General features: G+C 48.6%; 1 protein-coding gene across 1 annotated transcript in view; it reads left to right on the top strand.

Moving 5' to 3' along the window:
• The first annotated feature begins 20,478 nt into the window (after window positions 1-20,478).
• NOP14 (NOP14 nucleolar protein) overlaps window positions 20,479-22,454 on the top strand; it is a 37,496-nt gene continuing 35,520 nt past the window's right edge. Inside the window, exon 1 of the mRNA XM_075570439.1 lies at window positions 20,479-21,226. The gene's annotated coding sequence lies outside the window, so the exon portion shown is untranslated. The remainder of the gene's footprint in view (window positions 21,227-22,454) is intronic.

Here is a 22,454-nt window from a genome sequence, read left to right on the forward strand (position 1 = left end):
CCCCTCCCCCACAATAAAGCTAAGTCCTCACACTTTTTTTTTTTATGCTCAAATTGTATTTGTTTTTCAAAAATTCAAAGGGGTACAGAAAGTAAACTTGAGGGAAGGGAAAGGGTACATAATGTTGCAGTCTGGGGTACAATAATAGATCATGTATTTAGACAAATTGTTTACAGTTCAAAATTATACATCTTAATTAAATGACCTTTCCTTTACTAAGGAGATCTTTTGGATCCTTCTGTGAGCATATGGATCTATCATAGTTTAAGGCCTAGGCTGATAATTCGCCAAATATATGAAGTTCAGTTTAGGGCTTTAATCTCAAGGTCTCCATTTGTAACCAGTTTATCTGGTTTTATGCCTACTCGTATGTAATTAATCACATGGAGATATATAGGCAGTGGTTGACAAATCACCAAAAAATCTACTCGCCACACAAAAAAATCTACTCGCCACCTAGTACCAAACGTGTGCTGCTTGGGCCAATATTTACTCGCCCGGGGGTTAAATCCACTCGCCCGGGGCGAGCAAATGTATAGGTTTGTCGAACACTGTATATAGGGATATAGATATATATTTATGTATTTAAATTTTTTTTTGCTTCGTTCACGTGGTTAGTATGATATTGGGGGTGGTTTCCCAGTGTCCTTACAGAAGTCAAACATATTTAACAGAATATAGGAGCAAAAAATAGATAGGGCAACGCCAAATGAAGTAAACAATGTATATATTAAATAATCAGCTTGGCAATGGGGTAGGAAACGCACCAACGCGTTTCATCCGATAGGACTTATCTATTACCTATCTATTTTTTGCTCTTTGGATGCGGAGGCTGTGCTCCTTCTTCTTCTACACGTCTTGATCTCCATTACTGAGGACCGCACGCCGGAGAGTCTGTCCTGTCTGGATTACACTGTCAGGTAAAGGGCATCAGTCCCTCAATATTTACCTTTCCAGTGTCTACTTACTTATGTGTCATACCTTATGGGTTGGTGATATCTCACTAGGGGACTGAATTCTGTGGAAGCCTTGTGGGCACCACTAGGTCCCCATATCTCCTATGGTGACCTTTTCTGTAATTATACAGTTACTCTGGACATTGGATTTATACTCTGAATATATTCATGAATAATTGAGCACATATTTGTGAAACACCAATTACCACATAATCTATCAACAGAATATAGGTCTCCTCTTGGACTGAGGTACAAAGTAGAGCTCTACTCACGAGTTCACAATGCAATTCTCCATTTAATGTAACAGCCAAGAACAGTGGAAAGACAACGTTTCATGTCCCATAGGAACCTTTCATCCACTTGATGAAAGGTTCATATGGGACCTGAAATGTCGTCTTGGCTGTGACATTAATGAAGAATTGCATTGGGAACTTGTGAGTACAGCTCTACCTTGTATCTCTGCCCTAGAGACCTGCATTTTGAGGAATGTGTTTGTCTATGTTGTGTTGGATGCACAAGCAGGATTCTCCTCGCCTGAAACTGTTTCCAGCACTTTGAAGACCTACAGAAGTCCAGCCATGGCTGCCAGATCCGGTTATATTTATAGTAGTTATCATTAACCAGGTTACTGAGGTTACTCATCTGGCATGCACACCATAATTTGTCTCTAATATGAGAGAGGGGTGGCACTGTTTGTTTTATCCAGTGGGACATGATCACCCACCTGTCAGCCCCTCACACACCTTTTAACCACTGCCAGGACACTTGCGAATTTTCACTTCTAAAAAAGCCTTTTTCCGCACATTTTGGACAGAAGGGTTATGCGCAGCTACTAGAATATGCCCCAAGGTTTAAGTAATGGTCATCATTATTGGTGCTGGAAGCAGCCCACTGAAGAAGGCCATCAGAGGAAGTAAGTGTAACAGGTGTTCCCCCACCGTCTTGGAGATTTCACTGTTACCTGGTGGTGTCGTTGTGCTGCTCACCTGCTAGGCTTACAGGATACTGCGTGTCCGCCGGTGGTAGTGGGGACGAACAGGACAGGCTTTAGGGTTCTTCTCAGTTCATCACTTGGGGCAGCGCCTCCATCTCCAGCAGGCCCCAGCAGAACTGGGTGCAGTCGCTGCAGGAACACCCTCTGGTACTCCCCCGGATTAACTGCACTCTCAGGCAGGAGTATAAAACAAAGGATGGTTCTTTATACTTGTACAACTGTACACAGCATACAACCGGTACACTTCTTCCAATGGTCCCTGGACTCAAATCAGGGAGCTTGAGGCCCCAAAGGTCTATCCTTAGTTCCCTTATTCCCTGGTGGAATAAGGAGTAGTATCCATCCCACTCCACTGCGGGAGGGGAAGGAAGGTGAATGAGAGCTCTGGCTCCACACTTCCAGCTCTAAGCACAGAACTGAACTAACTCACAGACTCCTAGAATTTGGCTCTGCAGCTCCTTATGTACCCAGGGGAAGGTCCTAGGTCTGAGCCCCTGATAGGGCAGAACACAGATCCTAGTCTCCCCCCCCCCCCTTGCCACTCAAGGGAGCTGCTTACTGCAGGGGAAAACCCGGATTAACTCTAACACTGCATGCACTGGTATCAGGGTTTATGTGTTAGGCAGGGCAGATTAGTAGCCAAGAGGATACATGGCTACATAAGAAAGAGAATACAGAAAGCCCACGAGAGAGGGGAGTCATCGATATGGCAATTAAAATCTCCAGGATTGAAGATGTCAGCAATACGTAGGGCGAGGGGAGGAAAAAAATGGATAACGTGAAACTAAAAGGATAAAGAAATCTCACTCCCGTACTACGACAGTGTGGGCGAGGAGTAGGAGGAGCATGCCAGTCAGATCAAAGAGGTTTAGGGAGTGAGAGAGAAGAGGTCATGCACAATTAGGACCTTGTTAGAGAGGGAGCTGACACAGGGAAAAAGAGACTAACATGGTGAGAGACCAGAGGAATAGATATGAGGTTATATCAGAGGGGCCCAGGTTAGGAGAAATATTTCCAGCTGCAAGTAGCAGGAGGGAGAGAGAAAGGAGGGGGGATTAGGACATGTATTTTGCATTGTAATGAACATGCTCAGATGTATAATGATGCTGAGTATCTCTGAAATTACAATTTCAGATCAACTGAAGATACCAAGCACCCTGATTTTTGAGCATCATTGGCCTTAGACCAGTTGTCTGACTGTAACAAATCAACACCGCCACTAAGAAACTGTTTTTCTGTCTTCCAGAAACCCCAAATCTCACAGATGTGTCATTCCTTGGAATTTGACATATCTGCAAAAAGTGCAAAACAAAGTTAAAAAATAACCAAAAAAATAAAATAATCCCTCTCCACCTGGAGCTCAGATTTCCTACTTTCCACCAGGGGGCACAACACAACAAGTATATGTAACCCTGTGAGGTTAACTCCCTTACTGCTCTAGGCTTAGGAGCAGTGGCATAACTACTCTTTAAGCCATCCCCTCCCTACCCCCCTCCCCCCACCCCCCGTAGCTCTGCCGGCCGCCTCCTTGCTGCCACCCTCTATCTCCTGTGAAACCTCAGCGTCAAATGATGACGCAAACGTCATCAACGTGATGGCGCACAGTGTCGCATGGCCATGCTAATGCGACGCCATTTGACGTCACGTTGCCATGGAAACGAGACGCGGTGTGACATCACATTGGGACGTCCGCTGCGTCATTTGACGCTGCGGTTCCAAAGGAAATAGAGGGGGCAGCAAGGAGGTGGCAGGACACATGTAAGTGCCTTCCCATTAGGTCCGATAGGCCAGAGAATGCGACAAATGCATATGGGGGCAGAAATTTTTCCCGTCCCAAAATGTTGCCACCCCGGGCCTAACGGGAAATCCGCCACTGCTGCCACCCTTCAAGTTAGTAAGTTCCCAGAAGGCTTGCCTGGGAACAGCTGGGACTCTCACCCACGGTCAATGAACATTGTTGTCATATCTCGACTGCGTCTGTTGGATGCTTTTGCTTTACCTGTACACTCGTGGTTCAGCAGACAAATTACAGCAGCCTCACAATGGAAACTTTTTGGGGGGTTTGTAGAATTTCTGACGAAATTTGACCCAGCTATACAAGAACATGTAAGAAGAGTACTTTAAGATAACATTTACAATCACTACTTGGGAAAGAGAATTCAAAATGAACAGCTCGTTGACGGGCAATAAGGTGAGAAAAACCCTTATGGGCAGAATTAAATCAGCAAAATATTTTTCTGTGATTCTTGATTGTACTGTATACCGGATCAGAAACACAAGGAACAGATGTCGCTGATAATTCCGAAAAAACAGAAATACAAGTGCGCAGCTAGTATACTCTATTGTGCAGAATATAATTAACCCATTAGACACCTATGTGATAATAAAATTAGAAACAACCTCTAAGTTGTAAGTAGGCGTCTGCAGCTATATGTGAGGAGTGACTCAACACCCCTGGAACAGCTGAAACACAAAGAAAACAAAAGCGCAGACGCACATAGTGAAGTATGTTTGATAATAAATATATATATATATATATATATATATATTACAATGGTGAGATATCTGCGTACATCAGATTACAATATAAGAGGCATTTCATCTACAATGACATGTGTTACCCGGCACCGCAACAGCCACAGCACCGCAACGACCACGGGATCAGTAGATGTCCACTGTTCTCTCTCTGGGGAGATCTTTGCATAGGAGCACACCGCCGTGGCACTCGAGAAGCCCTCCGCTCGTCTCTCTGCGTCTGGGTAGAACGCCGATCCCTCATCCCTGACATTCAAAGGGATTAAACATATCCCTCGGAGTAGACGAGGAGGTGATAGATTAAAGGATGTCTCTATTCAAGAGACATTCTGGATACAAAAACTTGAAACCCTGGGCATTAATGGTCTAAATGAAAATATAGATATATGGTGTCTATACTAAATGAATAACGTGTCTATAAGGTCTATTTTCTGCGTTTTGTCTTGAAATTTGTAATATGTATGATCATGATTAGGTCAACTTCAAACATTTGTTATGTTCTCTTCTATAAATCACTAACTGATTGTCTGTTTTATTTCAGAGCCATACTCTCATTATATTATATATTGGCAGTTTTATATTGTTTATTGTTTTTTATTAACATGTGTTATTGTTCAATTAAAGTGTGTATTTTTAGGTTCTACATGTATCATAACCACACTTGATAGGGTTAAATCGATAGCACAGAGGTTAATCCCTTAACAAGACCTGGGTCTTAATTATTCACACATATGTGTGACTTCGTTTTCTCTAGTTATGATTGGTGTGGTGTGCTTTCCATTTTGACCTATCAAGTGTAAGTATAGGATATATATATATATATTCTTGATTTTATAATTAAACTATCCCTGAGGAAGTAGCTTACGCTACGAAACGCGTTGGATAATTTTATAGCCCATACGGTATTTTATACCACAGTCTGTGTGCCTAAGCAACTTTGAGACTTTGTGATTTTTTTGGCTTACTCGGAGTGACGTAATTCCTCACTTTACGGCTATCCTCACTTTACGGCCGGCCGCAAAACACATACGGGACTCTTGACGAACGAGTCCGGTGGCGGCTCCAACGGCCCTGACGTCTGAAGGCGTTCTACCCAGACGCAGAGAGACGAGCGGAGGGCTTCTCGAGTGCCACGGCGGTGTGCTCCTATGCAAAGATCTCCCCAGAGAGAGAACAGTGGACATCTACTGATCCCGTGGTCGTTGCGGTGCTGTGGCTGTGCGGTGCCGGGTAACACATGTCATTGTACATAAAATGCCTCTTATAGTGTGATCTGATGTACGCAGATATCTCACCATTGTAATATATATATATTTATTTTCAAACATACTTCACTATGTGCGTCTGCGCTTTTGTTTTCTTTGTCGCTGATAATTCGATATGTCTCAGATGGACAGTCAGATGTTCCAGCAGGAATTCATGAGCACTTCATAGATTTTCTGGAGGTTGAAGAAAGTACCGGCAAACACCTAGTTCATGTTTAACTGCTAGAGCTGAAAAGATTAGTTTCAGATATTCGAGGTCAAGGTTATGACAACAGTGTTAACATGAAGGTTGCAGAAGTCGGGTTACAAGCTCGTCTTTTGCAGATATATTCTAGGGCATTTTTCACTCCCTGTGCATAGTTAGAACCTGCTTCTTTGTGATATTTTCAGCCTAAACCAAGCGATGGATTATTTGTTCCAAATCTCTCTGTGAAACCTGATGAGAGACCAGTGTTCAAAGTGTCAACCCAATAAGGTAGGTAACAGGTCAGTGATGTCTATGATGCACTTTTTGAAGTTGCAGAAAAAACAAACGATCCACAACCGGGGGGCGGAACCAGACTCCGCGACGCCCTCAAAGTTCCTCCGTGGGCGCGCGTGTTGTGTGAACTGCGGGATTGCGTGAGGCAGCAGGTAAGGAGGGAGTGCGCCGCGGGAGATGCGCTCCCCGATTCCTTGCACAGGAAACACAAGAGCAAGAGTTCCAATATAAACAGACATTGGTGCAGTCTTCTCTCCCTCCAGAGTTTCAGCATGGGCCTCTCTGGTTCAGACAGGAACCCAAAGCACTGAGCGCTTGTTAAATAATAATAATAATAATAATTCTTATTATTATTTCTTGTTTCAGAAAGATTCCAAAACTTCAGAAGATTGTTTTCCAGTAGACAGTCAATTTATTCTTACAAAGTTATTTACAAATGAGAGTGGATGATACATGTGTTTCTGATGGTAATTCATAGAACAAAGTACTCCTTATTCACTCACATGATGCTTAGGTGGTACTTGCAGTGAGTGTGCGTGAAGAGGGTCCAGCAGGACAGAGAATGATTTCCTAAGTGTAACTGGTGTAGCCCTGTTTCCTATTGAATACAGTGCGCTACCAATGCTGTTCAACCTGTTGGCTCGCAGGGCCTAAGCCTCCGCCACGGAGAGCCTGGGGCAACACATATGAATACAAATAACCTTTTACCAAGTGCAGCGCCTCCACCTGTGATGGCTCCCAGCAGAGTGGAAGTTGTTCCTCACAGGACAATAATGTAATACAATACACACACAGCATATAAAATAACCAACGACTTTACTAATGACAACCATAACCTTGCATATCATCAAACAGGTGTCCCTCCGTATAGGAGACACTATACTACTACTGCGTCTCGCAGGACGCGACCCCTTCACGTGTACCACACCGTGTCCAGTTCCCCACACCACAGTTCCCCCCACCTCCCAACGTAGGGTATGTGTGTGTGTGACTGCACAGCGACTATGTTCTGATCTTATAGTTGGTGCACTTATTGAGGTTACCTGCCGAGTGTTCCAGCGCTCGGGCCTGCAAGGGAACTTCACAAAGGATCCGACGAGGAAGACTGTAACAGGGGAGTTATCCCTGTTCAGGAAATGTGCCTCTAATCCAGCAGTGTGGTGGTTAACTGCTGGTAGTCAATTAACCAACACCATCTGGCTGATTAGGTTCCTTAGAAAAAACCTCCCTTTGAGACAGGAAGGGAGATTGTGCCTGACCCTCACAACTCGTGAGACTGACATGTGGACAGACGTCTTGAGCCTGCCAGAAGAAACAGCAGAGCTGCTTTCAAGACAGAGGGGAAACTTCTAAACCTGAATGCTGACAAATCCTGAGGAAAAGGTAGCAACCCAGGAACAGAGAAGACTTTCCCTCCAACTACAAGGAACAGATAAGACTTTCCTTTATAAGACTTTTTATATCTGCTCATTTCATGATATATGTTTGGGGCTGGGAGACATGCTTATCTAAAGGGAGTTGTGGACTGCACTAGAAATACTCCCAAGTGAATAGAAGCTTTGTTTACCCCTTGTTTGGATGGTTTCCTGATGTTAAGGAAACAGGCGCAATAAAAGCCTTATTTAATTTCACCATAACAAGTCTGCCTTGCATACCTCTGTGAGCGTCCGCCTACATATGGTCGTCAGAAGTGGGACGAGAGGTGGTTCTTGAAGTTAGAAGGGATCCGGAGATTGCCTGTGAAATTCTTTTGTGCTTTTTGCCTACAAACAGCCTGACCAAAGGATCTCATGCAGCAGAGACAGAGTTAAAGGGATACACACCCATGCAGGAAATCTACACTGCACGGAAACTCACAAAACCACAGATGGACTCTTTTCCCCAATCCCAAGAGGAGAGACTGCTGAAGCAGGTAAACCTTATTTGCCTATCACAATAAAGTGTTATATGGTCATTGAAATAGGGGGTTTGCCTTCCAGCCATAGTCAGGGTTCAAGAAGTGAGTTAGCTCTTAAAAGGGATAGGTGTTTGTTGTTTTCAAATGTTTAGCTGAAGCAGTGAATACAGATGGTGACCCACGAGCGGTACTGATTCTGCAAGTAAAGGCTGCCACACTGCATAGGACTACCAGATGTGAATGGAGTATATGCAGAAAAGTGTGAAAATTGATGCAAGACTGTGCTGAAGCAGGGGAATTTTCAGTAAACAAGTGCTGAGGGTAAAATTGCCCTACTGGGGAAAAAGGAATTGCTGAGCTGTGTAAAAGGTATCCCAAAGTGTGAAGAGTGAATGCCATAATACCCAAAGTTGAGACTGAACTCAAGCAGAAACCCACATTATTTGGCTGAAGCGGAGGGATTGCACCTAGCAAGTAAATGGTGTAAAGCAAACAGAATTTTTACCTAGCAACTACACATCCAGTATACCTAATGAGAGATTATACCTAGCAAGTAAATGGTGTAAAGCAAATAGAAGTTTTTACCTAGCAACTGCACATCCCGTATACCTAATGAGAGAAAATGCGTGCACAGTACTGCTGATATTGTAAACTTAGCCAAGAGAGAAAAAGTCTACAGAGATGCCTGTGAGAGCTACAACCTCTACAAGCAAAATATGCCCACCTGTAGGACTACCACAATTGGGGTTCTAGCAAATACAGTGGTAACAGCTGCAACAGCGCCTCCTGAGGTCAGGAAGAAAATTACACCTGATCGCCCCAAAATGGAGGACAAGATGCAGCGTTCCTGTAATGAACCCTACCCCACGTAAGAGTGGCCCTTCCAGTACAATAAAGAGGAAGACATCTTTTACGGGGAACCCGAGCCGAGTCACACCCACAAAACACCCCAAGAATGGTGGGGGTGCCTGAACTCGGCACGAACCGAAAAGACCGCTTCCTATGATGACGAATATGATCAGCAGGAGAAAGAGTGGGAGAAGTGGATCACCGAATATTTCCGTCAGCTATTACAGTTGCAAGAAAAGCCGGGTGGATCCAGTGACGCTGCTAAAATTTCAAATGAAGATGGAAACCCCAGTATCCCTGAGGGGACGGTGTCATCCCAAACAAAAAGGCGAAAAAATAAAAATAAAAGCGGTTCTTCACTTACCGTGGAAGGAACAGACACATCCGCAGATCCTGTGGAGAAAAAGGGGGACCGAGATGCCCTGCAGCCTAGAGAAAATGGGGAATTCGTCCCGTGGATAACCGAACATCCAGAGGGCCCAAGGCAGAAGTCGTGCAAACCAAAGAAGTGTCTGTCCGGTGCCAACAGTGAGGAACCCTCAACCAATCATCCCAGGGAAGCGGAGCCGGAACCAGTGAGTGACGATCCCTTGACCAGCCCTGAAGACGCCCTGAAAATTGCCAGGCGTGACTGATCTACTTCGGGAACAATTGAAAATTGAGAGAGAAGATAATGCTGAGTTACAGAAGACGGTGCTCGCAATGTACTCTGAATCTGGAACAGAATTGGATGATCTCAAGACTGAGCTAGATACTGCAAACGCTACTATTTCTGCCATGGATGAAAAGCAAAGCCAATCTGATAAAATGATGACTAAGCTGAAGCGGAAGTATGAGGAGGCACTGAAGCAGATGATAGTCTTTCAGCAAGAGGTTCACACTCTTCGCGTAAAGCTGAATGCCTCACAACAGGAGGTCAACAATGTCCGGACAGAGGTGGACGTATCTCAGAAAGAGGTTCAGACACTTCGCAGAGCACTGGATGCCTCACATCATGAGACCAACAGCTGCCGCACAGACCTGAAAGTTTCCAGAAAGGAACTGCACAGTCTCACTGAGGAGCTGGACATTTCTAAAGAAAGAATTGTCAATCTTAATACAGATCTCAAAGTCTCTCAGAAGGAGCTTCAGACCCTCAACCTAGAGAAAAAGTCCTCCTCGAGCGACTGAGGAGTGCTGATCTCAAGCACCTTCGGGAGGAGACACGAATGAACTGGAGAAAGGGCTCCGATCCCAACGGGACTGAGGGTTCTCTTCCTCTATCCACTCTCATTCAAGTCACAGAGAGATCTAGAATGAGAGTGGAAGGATGGGATTTGGCCGTGGCAAGCCCGAGCTTCCCACAAACAGGGGAGGTATGTAACAGGGGAGTTATCCCTGTTCAGGAAATGTGCCTCTAATCCAGCAGTGTGGTGGTTAACTGCTGGTAGTCAATTAACCAACACCATCTGGCTGATTATCTTCCTTAGAAAAACCTCCCTTTGAGACAGGAAGGGAGATTGTGCCTGACTCTCACAACTCGTGAGACTGACATGGGGACAGACGTCTTGAGCCTGCCAGAAGAAACAGCAGAGCTGCTTTCAAGACAGAGGGGAAACTTCTAAACCTGAATGCTGACAAACTCTGAGGAAAAGGTAGCAACCCAGGAACAGAGAAGACTTTCCCTCCAACTACAAGGAACAGATAAGACTTTCCTTTATAAGACTTTTTAGATCTGCTCATTTCATGATATATGTTTGGGGCTGGGAGACATGCTTATCTAAAGGAAGTTGTGGACTGCATAGTATTTCACTAGAAATACTCCCAAGTGAATAGAAGCTTTGTTTACCCCTTGTTTGGATGGTTTCCTGGTATTAAGGAAACAGGCGCAATAAAAGCCTTATTTAATTTCACCATAACAAGTCTCCCTTGCATACCTCTGTGAGCATCTGCCTACAAAGACACTCCAGGGATACCTTTCCGGGGCGATTCCAGTATGAGCCCAAACCTCCAGTATGGTAACGCGACTCTGGGTGTAACAACTCTCCTACGGGTACTAAAGGGGTCTGGTTCCTATCTTATGGCCTGTCCCTATGTCCGCTTCACTCACGGTGACTCAGGGCCTAACTGGGCCGGGGGTATGTGGCCTAGTGTAGGGGCTACTGGCCACCCTACATGCAGAGCTCCTTCTCCTTCCTCCTACTGATCAGCTCTCCCAACGTGCTCCCCTGCGCAACCTCCTAACCCTTCCTTCTGCGAATCCACCCGCCCTATAGGCTCCCTGGCATCACCTGGTCTCGCTAAGGCTCCTGGGACTCGTAGTCCCGTGCGCTCCACCCTATAGGAGTAGCTCCTGTTTTGCGGGCTCTCACAACCCCTTACTGCGCATGCGCGACCTCTGTTCCCTCACCACCTCCACGGGCTCACCGCGCATGCGCGAACACCCAAACATGGAGGCGCCCTACTCGCTCGGGTCACTGCGGAGCCTCCGATATCCCGAAGCACTCCATGCACGCACTGCAACCTCCCTATTCTTCCCAGCATACGGAGATAAGGGTAAGCCTGGGGGACCTGGCTACATCCTCCCCCTGTGGACTCCAATGTCCCCGCTTGGAATACTAGAACAAAAACTGGCACAACGATTATATAATAAAAAATGCATGAATATGTACAATGATACATTTCACACTCTATATAAGGTTATACATTTCACTGAACATAACGATAACGGACTTTACTCGATTGCGAGCCCACTGCTGAGCCTCATAATGGGGTGCCCCAAACTGATTGGGGTCATCCTCATTGGAGGCTGCTCAACTCTCTGGCTCCGTCGGAGCTGTTCTTCTGTCACTCCCTCGGGAGAATGACTATTATAGTCCTGAGGCGCAGCCTCTTCCCTGGTGGAGGTTAAAGTCTCTACATGATCATTGGACGCACAAAACATGGACTCTGTGGGTCCAAAGTAGAATTCTCGGGAGCCACCATATTAGGTGTTTGTTTACCGAGCCCTTTACCCGTAGCTCCTCTGGGAGATGCTCGTCGTGTCGAAGGGACCCTTTGAGAGGGTCCCTCCTGTGGGTCTTCATAGGCCATATTATTGTCAGTCTCTGGGCCAACCTCACACGGGTTCGTTTCTCCATCCAATGGAGTAGCTGGTATTTCGGGCTCATCCCCTCTCACTTGCGGGATAGGAAGCAAATGGTTTCTGTGCCATACCTTTACCCGGCCCTCAGAGTCCTTGATACGATAGACCGGGAGGCCAGGCATTTGCGACTCTACCTCATAGACTCCTTCTCGCCACCGGTCAGCCAGCTTGTGTTTCCCCGGTACTCCCAAGTTGCGGAGAAGTACCGCATCTCCAGGTCGAATGTCCCGGTGTTTGACCTTATTACCAGCGTTCAGCTTTTCCGTAGATCTTTCAGCTTGCTGGTAGGCCTGTTGCAGGTTCTCTTGTAATCTCTGTACATATTTGAAATGAGTGGCGTTATGAACCCCATCAGTGGAGACCCGTAACCGTATGTCTACTGGCAGTCGGGCTTCTCTCGAACATCAAAAAGTAGGGCGAGAATCCGGTGGATTCGTGTCTGTTACAGTTGTAGGCGTGTACTAACGTTTCAACATGTCTACTCCACTCAGTCTTTTGAATCCCCGTTAAGGTTCCCAGCATGTCCAGCAAAGTGCGATTGAACCGTTCGGGCAAGGCATCTTCTTCAGAGTGGTACGGGGTAGTTCGCGATTGGCTTTGGACACACACCCTAGAGAATCCGCCACCCTTAATTCGGAGAATGCTACTTGATCATTAACTATGGCTGCGGTGCAGCACATGGCTCGCATCCCGGGACCGGGGATTTCTTCCCATTGGTCATCGTCGGGGGTGGCGGCCAGCCCCGGTCTTCTGGAGATGGCATCAGCTCCCACATTCAGAGGGCCCCCTTTTGTATTTCAAGGTGAAATTGTAGTTGAATAGGGCAGCCAACCAACGATGACCAGCTGCGTCCAGTTTAGTTGAAGTCATGATATACATGAGGGGGTTATTGTCTGTTCGCACCTCGAAGATAATTCCATAGAGGTAGTCATGAAACTTATCCACGATGGCCCACTTTAAAGCGAGAAACTCTAGCTTATGCACTGGATAGTTTTGCTCACTGGGCGTCAGACTGCGACTGATGTAGGCTACCGGCCGTAATCCTTCTGGGTGTTTTTGATGTAGCACGGCCCATAGCCCGCTAAGACTAGCGTCTACATGTAGGATATAGGGTTATTCGTGGTCGGCATAGGCTAATACCGGGGCAGCCGTCAAGCTCTGTTTCAGGTCCAGGAAGGCCTGTTCACACTCCGTAGTCCACTTGTCCCCGAAAGATTGTCGTGCGGAGGTGGCCTTTCGTCCCGTGACTTCGGGGTATATTTTGAGAAGACTGTTGAGGGGCTTGGCCCGACGAGAATATCCCTCCACGAACCTGCGATAGTATCCGCAGAACCCCAAGAAAGAGCGCAATTCTACCACATTATTGGGGCGCGGCCAGCTTACTACGGCTTCTATCTTGGCGGGGTCAGTGGCTATTCCCTCGGAGGACACGATGTGTCCCACGTAGGTCACTGAGGTCCTACAGAATCGGCATTTATCCAAGGACAACTTGAGTCCCTCTTGGGCGAGACGGTCGAGTACCTTCAGGAGTCGGGTCTCATGTTCCTCCAGTGTTCTGCCGAAAACGATAATAAACATTCTCTGAGGTTCAGGTCTCCCAAGGTTTTCTCCATCAGTCTTTGGAAGGTGGCCGGCGCTCCACAAATGCATGTGGCATGCGGGTGAATTGATAGAATCCCAATGGACAGATGAAGGCCGTCTTCTCTTGATCCTTGGGGCTCATGGGCACCTGGTAGTACCTGGATTTTAGATCCAACACACTTAGATCCAACACACATTTGCTCCCATTGAGGGCATTCAGGATCTCTTCTATGCGAGGGAGGTTATACTGGTCAGGAATCTATGCGAGGGAGGTTATACTGGTCAGGAATCGTGCGATTATTCAAGGTCCTATAATCCACACACAGTCTCACCATCCCATTCTTCTTCTTCACCACCACAATGGGGGACGCGTAGGGGCTCCTTGACTCCATGACAATCCCGGCCTCCTCCATTTCGTGAATCACGGCCCGTACATCGTCGACGTCCCTAGGGGCGATGCGCCGAGAGCGCCCACGAAAGGGAGTCGTATCATTCATCCGAATAGTATGCTGGGCACTGCGACTGCACCCTACATCCATTTCACCAGTAGAGAAGACGTCACGCCTGTCCTCTAATTGGCCCCTTAGCCTCTCTTTCCACTCCTAGGGCAGCCTGGACGAATCAAAGTCGAATTCTAGCCCTTCTGGGGAGCATCCTGCGCGGACGGTTTTGACCTGGACAGGCTCATCCACTAGACTGACCGGGTAGATCCGACCCAATTTTTGTCCAGCATCTATAGCCATGGTGAAGGGGGAAAGGTTCTGCACCAACACATAGATGCGACGAGGAATGACAGCGGCCAGTTCCGAAACTCAGGTAATATTCGATATCCTCTCCGGCCATCTTCTTCAGGAATGCTTTCCAATGAGAAGAGGTGCTCGGTGTCTTCACGCTCGGCATAGGAGCACCATGCCGGCGTTCTCTGTACCGCTCCCGGCGGAATTTCCATTAGCCCGGCTCTGCCGCAGAACAACAGTCCGTAGCTCTCGGTGACCGAGGCCGGGGTGGTCCCTGCCCACCTGAATAAGCTGCAGTTGAAGACTGGACATAGGCAATTCATTCGTCGCTTGCAAGTAAGCCCGGATAATGGCCTGCACAATGTCGGCATTGGTCCCCAGGGTGATCGGATACTTGGGCAGGTCCTTGGGTTCCAGACACACGAGGGCGTCCACGTTCATGGGGTGTGATTTCCCGGTGTTGAGCTGCTGAATCTCCACAGACACCGTCACGATGCCATCGATAGGGTAGTCTTCATTGCTCAAGCCCCTCACTTTTATGTGTTCGGCCGACTTCAGGGGCCTGTTCTGGAGATGTTGATCATAGAAGCCTCGATATATGATGGTCACTTGTGACCCCGTGTCCAGCAAGGCCGAGGAATAGATGCCATCCACTAACATGCGTATGAGCGCCTCTGGTCCCACTCGATTGTTCCAGTCATGGGGACAGTCATCATCTCTGGTAGTGGTCGGAACTAGGTCATTGGTGGTGCGGGATTCGGGTGGAGCCGGAGCCTCCAAGGCCTCTCCGTCGGCGGCGTATACTCAACAGACCATGGCATTGGGCGTGAACGTGATCACGGGGCGGCGTATGACGGTTGTAGGGGGGAGAGGCCCTCGCTGAGTACTTCGGCCGCTCTGCCATGGTTTTGTCCGGGGGATCCTCTTTCTTCCCACTAGTCCCGTTACTCTTGGGGTTGGAGACCCCTTTTGCTTTCTGCGGAGAATGAAGCAGTAGATGAGCCTCGTGCTCCTTGACTTGCTGTAACAACTTCGTGACCGTAGGGGGGCTCCCTCTGGTGAGGTTATCACGAATCATGTTGGCAATGGGGTGGTTAGGGCTGGACGCCCGCAGGTATTGTTTACGGAGATACTCATCCATCTGTGAGGCTATAACGTACTTGTGGTGAAGTAGGGGCCCCAATGCTATCTGTACTCGATGGATGTAGGCCGACAAGTCTTCCCCTTCCTTTTGGTTAATGCATAGTACTTGGCCCACAGGGCCCCATCATCTTCTGCCACCCTCCGTCAAGAATTCGACGATCATCCGGGAGGTCAAGTCAGGATGTTGCTCTCTATGAATACTGACCAGAGTGGACGCTGGGGGTCTCAAGCATTCCATGATGCGTTGGCGTTTGACCGCGTAGTTACAGGACCATTCCACCATTACACCCCTGGTGTGTTCTTTCCACGGGTCTATTCCGTCTTCCCCCGCCGGGACGGGCAGGGTCCCTGAGAATGCTGTTCAACCTGTTGGCTTGCAGGGCCTAAGCCTCCGCCACGGAGAGCCTGGGGCAACACATATGAATACAAATAACCTTTTACCAAGTGCAGCGCCTCCACCTGTGATGGCTCCCAGCAGAGTGGAAGTTGTTCCTCACAGGACAATAATGTAATACAATACACACACAGCATATAAAATAACCAACGACTTTACTAATGACAACCATAACCTTGCATATCACCAAACAGGTGTCCCTCCGTATAGGAGACACTATACTACTGCGTCTCGCAGGACGCGACCCCTTCACGTGTACCCCACCGTGTCCAGTTCCCCACACCACAGTTCCCCCAACCCCCCAATGTAGGGTATGTGTGTGACTGCGCAGCCACTATGTTCTGATCTTATAGTTGGTGCACTTATTGAGGTTACCTGCCGAGCGCTCCAGCGCTCGGGCCTGCAAGGGAACTTCACAAAGGATCCGACGAGGAAGACACTCCAGGGATACCTTTCCGGGGCGATCCCACCAGGTTGGCGACTGCTGTGCTGGCCGAGGTCTGAGCCCAAACCTCAAATATGGTAACGCGACAGTCTCTGGGTATAACAACTCTCCTACGGGTACTAAAGGGGACTGGTTCCTATCTTATGGCCTGTCCCTATGTCCGCTTCACTCACGGTGACTCAGGGCCTAACTGGGCCGGGGGTATGTGGCCTAGTGTAGGGGCTACTGGCCACCCTACACGCAGAGCTCCTTCTCCTTCCTCCTCCTGATCAGCTCTCCCAACGTGCTCCCCTGCGCAACCTCCTAACCCTTCCTTCCGCGAATCCACCCGCCCTATAGGCTCCCTGGCGTCACCTGGTCTTGCTAAGGCTCCTGGGACTCGTAGTCCCGTGCGCTCCACCCTATAGGAGTAGCTCCTGTTTTGCGGGCTCTCACAACCCCTTACTGCGCATGCGCGACCTCTGTTCCCTCACCACATCCACGGGCTCACCGTGCATGCGCGAACACCCAAACATGGCGGCGCCCTACTCGCTTGGGTCACTGCGGAGCCTCCGATATATCGAAGCACTCCCTGCACGCACTGCAACCTCCCTATTCTTCCCAGCATACGGAGATAAGGGTAAGCCTGGGGGACCTGGCTACATCGGTATTAAGTATTACTAACTCTGCCACTTCCTGCCTCATGTCTAAGGACAAAGACATTTTCAACTACTGCAGAGCCTTAATTCCTGCTAGGCCCTGAAACACTCTACTAAGCCAACCCATAGCATCTGACATGCTCCCACCTGCCCTGCTAACCTAAAAATCACATGCGGCGGCCCCGCCGCTCCCCCCACACGCCAGCTGTCACATGCAGCGGCGGCCACATAACTGTCTGGCGCTGTTTGCATATGCCGCGCATGCGCGCACAGGCAAGTTATCGTGCCCTGTCACCTCTCACGGCTCCTGCTCCGGAGCGTGCTGCTTCTCACGCAGCACTGCCAGAGGGGGGGGGGAGGAAGGAAGAGCGCTGAGTGCGTGCGCACGTGAGTTACTGTGCCCTGTCGCCTCCTGCTCCGGTAACGTGGAGTGGGGGGTTTGAGCGCGCTGCGTCCCCCACAGCACCATCAGAGGGGGGGAGGACGACCGCTGAGAGCCCCACGCGCGTTACCGTGCCCTTCTGTACCCCACTCGTGGCCCCGTACCTCAGCCGGGGAGCTGGCTGCAGCAGGACACGCAGTCGTGTCCGCAGCTCTGCCGGGGGTAGAGAATGGGGGCTGCTCCGGTCGTGTACCTCCGGGCTGGGGGGGCTGCTCAGGAGATTCAGACAGAGCCCCCCGGGTCCGCAGCTCAGCCGAGCGTGGGGGGAGTCAGGAGAGAGGGGGCAGGACACAGACAGAGAGACATACACACCGCACACACAGAGAGACACACATACACACACACACACACACTGACTGACACACATACACACACACATTGACTGACACATGTGCACACAGACGCACGCGCACACTGATGCACGCGCACACTGTTGCACGCACACTCTGACGCACGCAAACTCTGACGCACGCACACCCCAGTGATGCACCGAACACCGCCCCTGAATGATGTGCCTATCCCCCACCCCCCCCCGTGAGCTGTCGAGCACCCCCCATGTTGTCCCAGTACCTCCGCCGGGGGACTGGCTGCAGCAGGACACACGGCCCGCAGCTCGCTGGGGGGGGAGGGGGGAGACTCAGACAGAACTTCTTTAGTGGCACCTCATTCGTAATGGGACAAAAATGCATTGTGGAGACAGAAAATGAAACAGATGTGACGTCATGAAGTAAGTGCTGGCAGTTGAGGCCGGGCTGTGTTCTGGCTCAGCTCGACCCCAACACTGACATGCTCCCACCCGCCCTGCTAACCTAAAAATCACATCGCCGCCGCTCCTAACGGCCGCCGCTCCCCCCACATGCCCGCGGACATGCAGCACCGACGCGCTCACCCCACACACCTGCTGACATGCACCGCCGGCGCTGCGCCCCCCACTCGCTCAACATCCATGATGCCGTTACTGCTGCCACTGCACTGCTGCCAATAAACTTGACCCCGCCAATCAAATTTACTCATGCTCCAAGCAGTAATAATATTATTGTTACTTTATATGTTGCTGACCACACACAAAGTTTCACTTACTATGCGCGTGCACAGCACACACAGCTTTTTTTTTTTTATTGAAGATAATGTGAGTAGATGCTTCAGAAGACACCTCAAGATCCTACCACATCAAGATTCTATTTCCAGTACCTTCCTACTCTCCCCATTCTTTTGGAGAAAACTACATGTGTAAATAATAATAATAATAATTTGTTCTAGTTTTACGTAGCGCTTTACAGAGACATTTTGCAGACACAATCTATGTTTTTGGTGTCTGAGGCACAGGGTGATAAAGTGACTTGCCCAAGGTCACAAGGAGCCGACACCGGGAATTGAATTTTGTTGCACTGTTTTGATCACTATCGCCCACGTGTGTTATTATATTTAATTAGAGAAGCATTCACTAGACGCAAAAGTGCACTCTTAAAATATTTGAGATTTTATACACTTTATAAACTTGTTGATGAAATAAACACTTTAAATATGCACGCTTATATCACAGTATAATTCATTCACCTATATTTACTGTGGGAGTACCGACCAAGATAATTTTTGGTTTAACTGTATCCTTCTTTATTTGCTAGGAGCTGCTTTGATGAGACATTTTCATATCCTGGGGCAGGGTCCTAGTAACAATAGTTGTCCATGCGATTTCTATGCGTTTTCAGAAGGGTATCAAGTAAGTTAAAGTCATACTTTCTGTAATTGCACCACAAAAGAATTGACACGCATTACAAAAGATGAGCCCCATGTCTAGTAAAGGGAACATAATTAGTTTTGGGGAGTCATTTGTATATCCAGGGTACCCGGAGCACTAGTGCCCATGTGTTATCTATGCGTTTCTTTATGGCGGTAAATGACAGGGAATTCTCACTACTAGGAATGGCTCCTTAAAACAAATGGTACTGTATATACTACAAATGCAGAGAAACTATACTATAGAAAGGAATATAAATAGTTTTGGGAAGTCTCTTTTTTTTATCCTGAGGCAGGGTACAAACACTTACTCATGTGCTTTCTACATAGAGTATAATGTGACCTTAAATTCTCACTTCCTGGAATGATTCCCCAAAACAAATTATACAGATTGCAAAGGCTAACCCCCCTAAACTAGTGCATTGAATAGGTATTTTTGTTAGTTATTTGCATACGCTGGGGAAAAGTTCTTAGAGGATCCAAAGTACTATTTGTGTTAGGATACTTTTTACACTTGCAAATATAAGGCTGGGTCCCCACTGGTGCTGAGCGCGCTCATGCTTGGAGAGCGCCGGGTGTCCTGCATGTATGCTCGCGCATAGGGGGGGGGGGTATTGCGGGTTGTTGAGCGCGCGGGAAAGTATATGGTTTTTGTTTATGTAAGGATGTGGTAGGAACCTCATATGTGTGTTCAGTGTGTGTTCAGTTGGTGTTTGATTCTGTTCAGTGAGAGGCATGTGGAGTGTCTGCAACAGTGTTGCAATGTGCCAGAGCAGAGTGAGACAGGCAGTGGCTGATGCAATAGCTGAGCTGTGTGTCTGTGCAGATTAAGGCCTCGTTCAGGGTGCTGGCTTCGGAGGGAGGGCGTGCTGACGTGCTTGCTGCAGTGAGAAACAGGGACCAAGGCAGCCAATGAAATCATTCTTCAGAATGATTTCATGGCTGCAGCTTGGATACTTTACCCTGCAGCCTGTAGCCCCGCCCCCTCCCCAACGCTGAAAAGGCAGCTGGGGGATAATCACATGTCGCCAGCAAACTCCCAGCACTGCCTCCCGCACGCCCCCCTCCGAGTCCTCAGCTGCCTCCCTGAACGAGCCCTAAGTCAGAGAGGCTCCGTGGAGAAACTACAACTCCCATGAGCTCCTGGGCAGTCACCTGATGTGAAGAACCAATGAGAGGCCAGGATTCTCAGGCAGGGAGAAAGAGATACAATTCACGGGCTTAGGAACGGCAGTTGGAGATGGGAGCAGGAAGGGGGAGGAAGGGTGTAGGGAGCAAGTGGCTCCTACACCAGGTAAGGCATCCCCAGATCACAGGCAGGCCCCAATCCCCACCAGGGTAGAGGGTAAGTACTGAGGGACGGCCCCTAGGTTAGGGACCCTGCCCTTAGGTGTGAGTGTACAGTCTTGTCAGTGTCACGGCTGGCAGTGCTGTGAGCGCTGACAAGTAGGCACAGTGTGTGTGTGCAGCACGGTTGAGGCAGGTACCCGGTTGAGTGCAGTGGGTTGCTGCAGGTACGGTGTGCGTGCAGTGGGTTGCTGAAGGTACCGGTTGAGTGCAGTGGGTTGCTGCAGATACCGGTTGAGTGCAGTGCGGTTGCTGCAGGCAGTGCAGTTGAGTGCAGTGCGGTTGCTGCATGTACTGTGTGAGTGCAGTGTGTTTACTGCAGGTGTTAGGCTGAGTTAGTGAGAGGGGATCCGGGAGGTGAAGGGAGAGGTAGTGTGGGTGCAGGGGGTCAGTGACCCACCTGCATAGGACAGGCTACCCCGTAGGCTCCTAGGAGTGTTCCCTCAAGTCACCAAAGGTTGCGGTGCTGCATGGACGGCCATAGTGGTAGCGAGCATCACCCTTACTGTGTAGACAGCTAGGGACAAAGGGACGAGCGTGCGGAGCAGGCTTGCTGGCGAGTCGTCTGGGACCAGACGGCTGGACATTGAGACCCAGGAGGCAGACCGCTAATTCATCTGACCCTTTGCGAAGAGGTACCGGTCACCGCCGTGACCGGAAGGTACTATAACAACAAGTGCACCAACAGCGGTCAACAGGCGCTGATCCCGCCTTAGGCTAAACTCTTTAGGAACACTGAGCGAGTGGTTAAAGAACTGAGCCTATACAATATACTATACATGGACACGATGTGTGGGGCACGCGGTGAGGGGACGGAGACGTTGCTCCCGATGAGTGGGCAGCCACTAAGGTTATACCGTTAAGAGTATAAGTACATTGTAGACGGACGTTCACAGAGGTACACAATTGGAGGCTTTTATAAGGTGAAATTATAATAAGGCTTTATTGTGCCTTTTCCTTCTCATCAGGAAATCATTCAAACACGGGGGGGGGGGGGGGGGGGGGGAGAAACAAAGCTTCTATTCACTTGGGAGTATTTATAGTGAAATCCTATGCAATTCATTCACATCTTCGTTAGTTAAGCATTTCTCCCAGCCCCAAACACATAGCATGAAATAAGCAAATATAAGCAGTCTCTTAATAATGAAAGTCTTATCTGATAGCTGCTGTAGAGTAAGCTTCTCTGCTCTCCTGGAACCGCACCCATGCGTGCACAGAAAATCAGCATCCAGGTTTAGAAGTCTTATTTGGTGTCTTGCAATCAGCTATGCTGGGCAGAGCTCAAGACAGGCCTGCTCCAGAGATCTGTGTTCTCTTGGTCAGTCTCTCCCAGGAGACTCAAGAACACTGCTCTGTTTCTCCAAAGGTCAGCTCTCATTCAGAGCTAAGGAGTCCCTTCCTGTCTCAAAGGCAGGCTTTTTCTACCACCTGTAATCAGGCAGGTGGTGTTAGTTAATTTGCTACCAGCAGTTAACCACCACACTGCTGGATTAGAGGCACATTTGTGAACAGGGATAAGTCCCCTGTTACATACATGTTATGTGTTATTGCTACGTTGCATTATTACAGTAAAAACCAGTTACAATCATAAGGTGTTGTATGTTTCTTGCCCAGGGGAATCTTATGTCACGGGGATCCTGGGTAAGTAGAGGCGCTGCGCTAAGTATATGTATAAGTGTTACCACAGGCTCCCAGCTAGCGGAGGCTCAGATCTCCTGGAGCCGCAGGTCTCGTACAGTGACCAGTAGTTCCTTTGGGAGGGTTCAGAAAAAGGGCTATATTTACTTAAGTGCTGAGCGCGGGTGAGCTTATGTGTGTGCGCGCGCACAGCTTGAGCAGTGATTTACAAATATATATATGTAACCGCCCGCTTAGCACTAGCGGGGACG

Source organism: Ascaphus truei, chromosome 1 (genome assembly GCF_040206685.1).
Source record: "Ascaphus truei isolate aAscTru1 chromosome 1, aAscTru1.hap1, whole genome shotgun sequence".
NCBI classification, from domain to species: domain Eukaryota; kingdom Metazoa; phylum Chordata; class Amphibia; order Anura; family Ascaphidae; genus Ascaphus; species Ascaphus truei.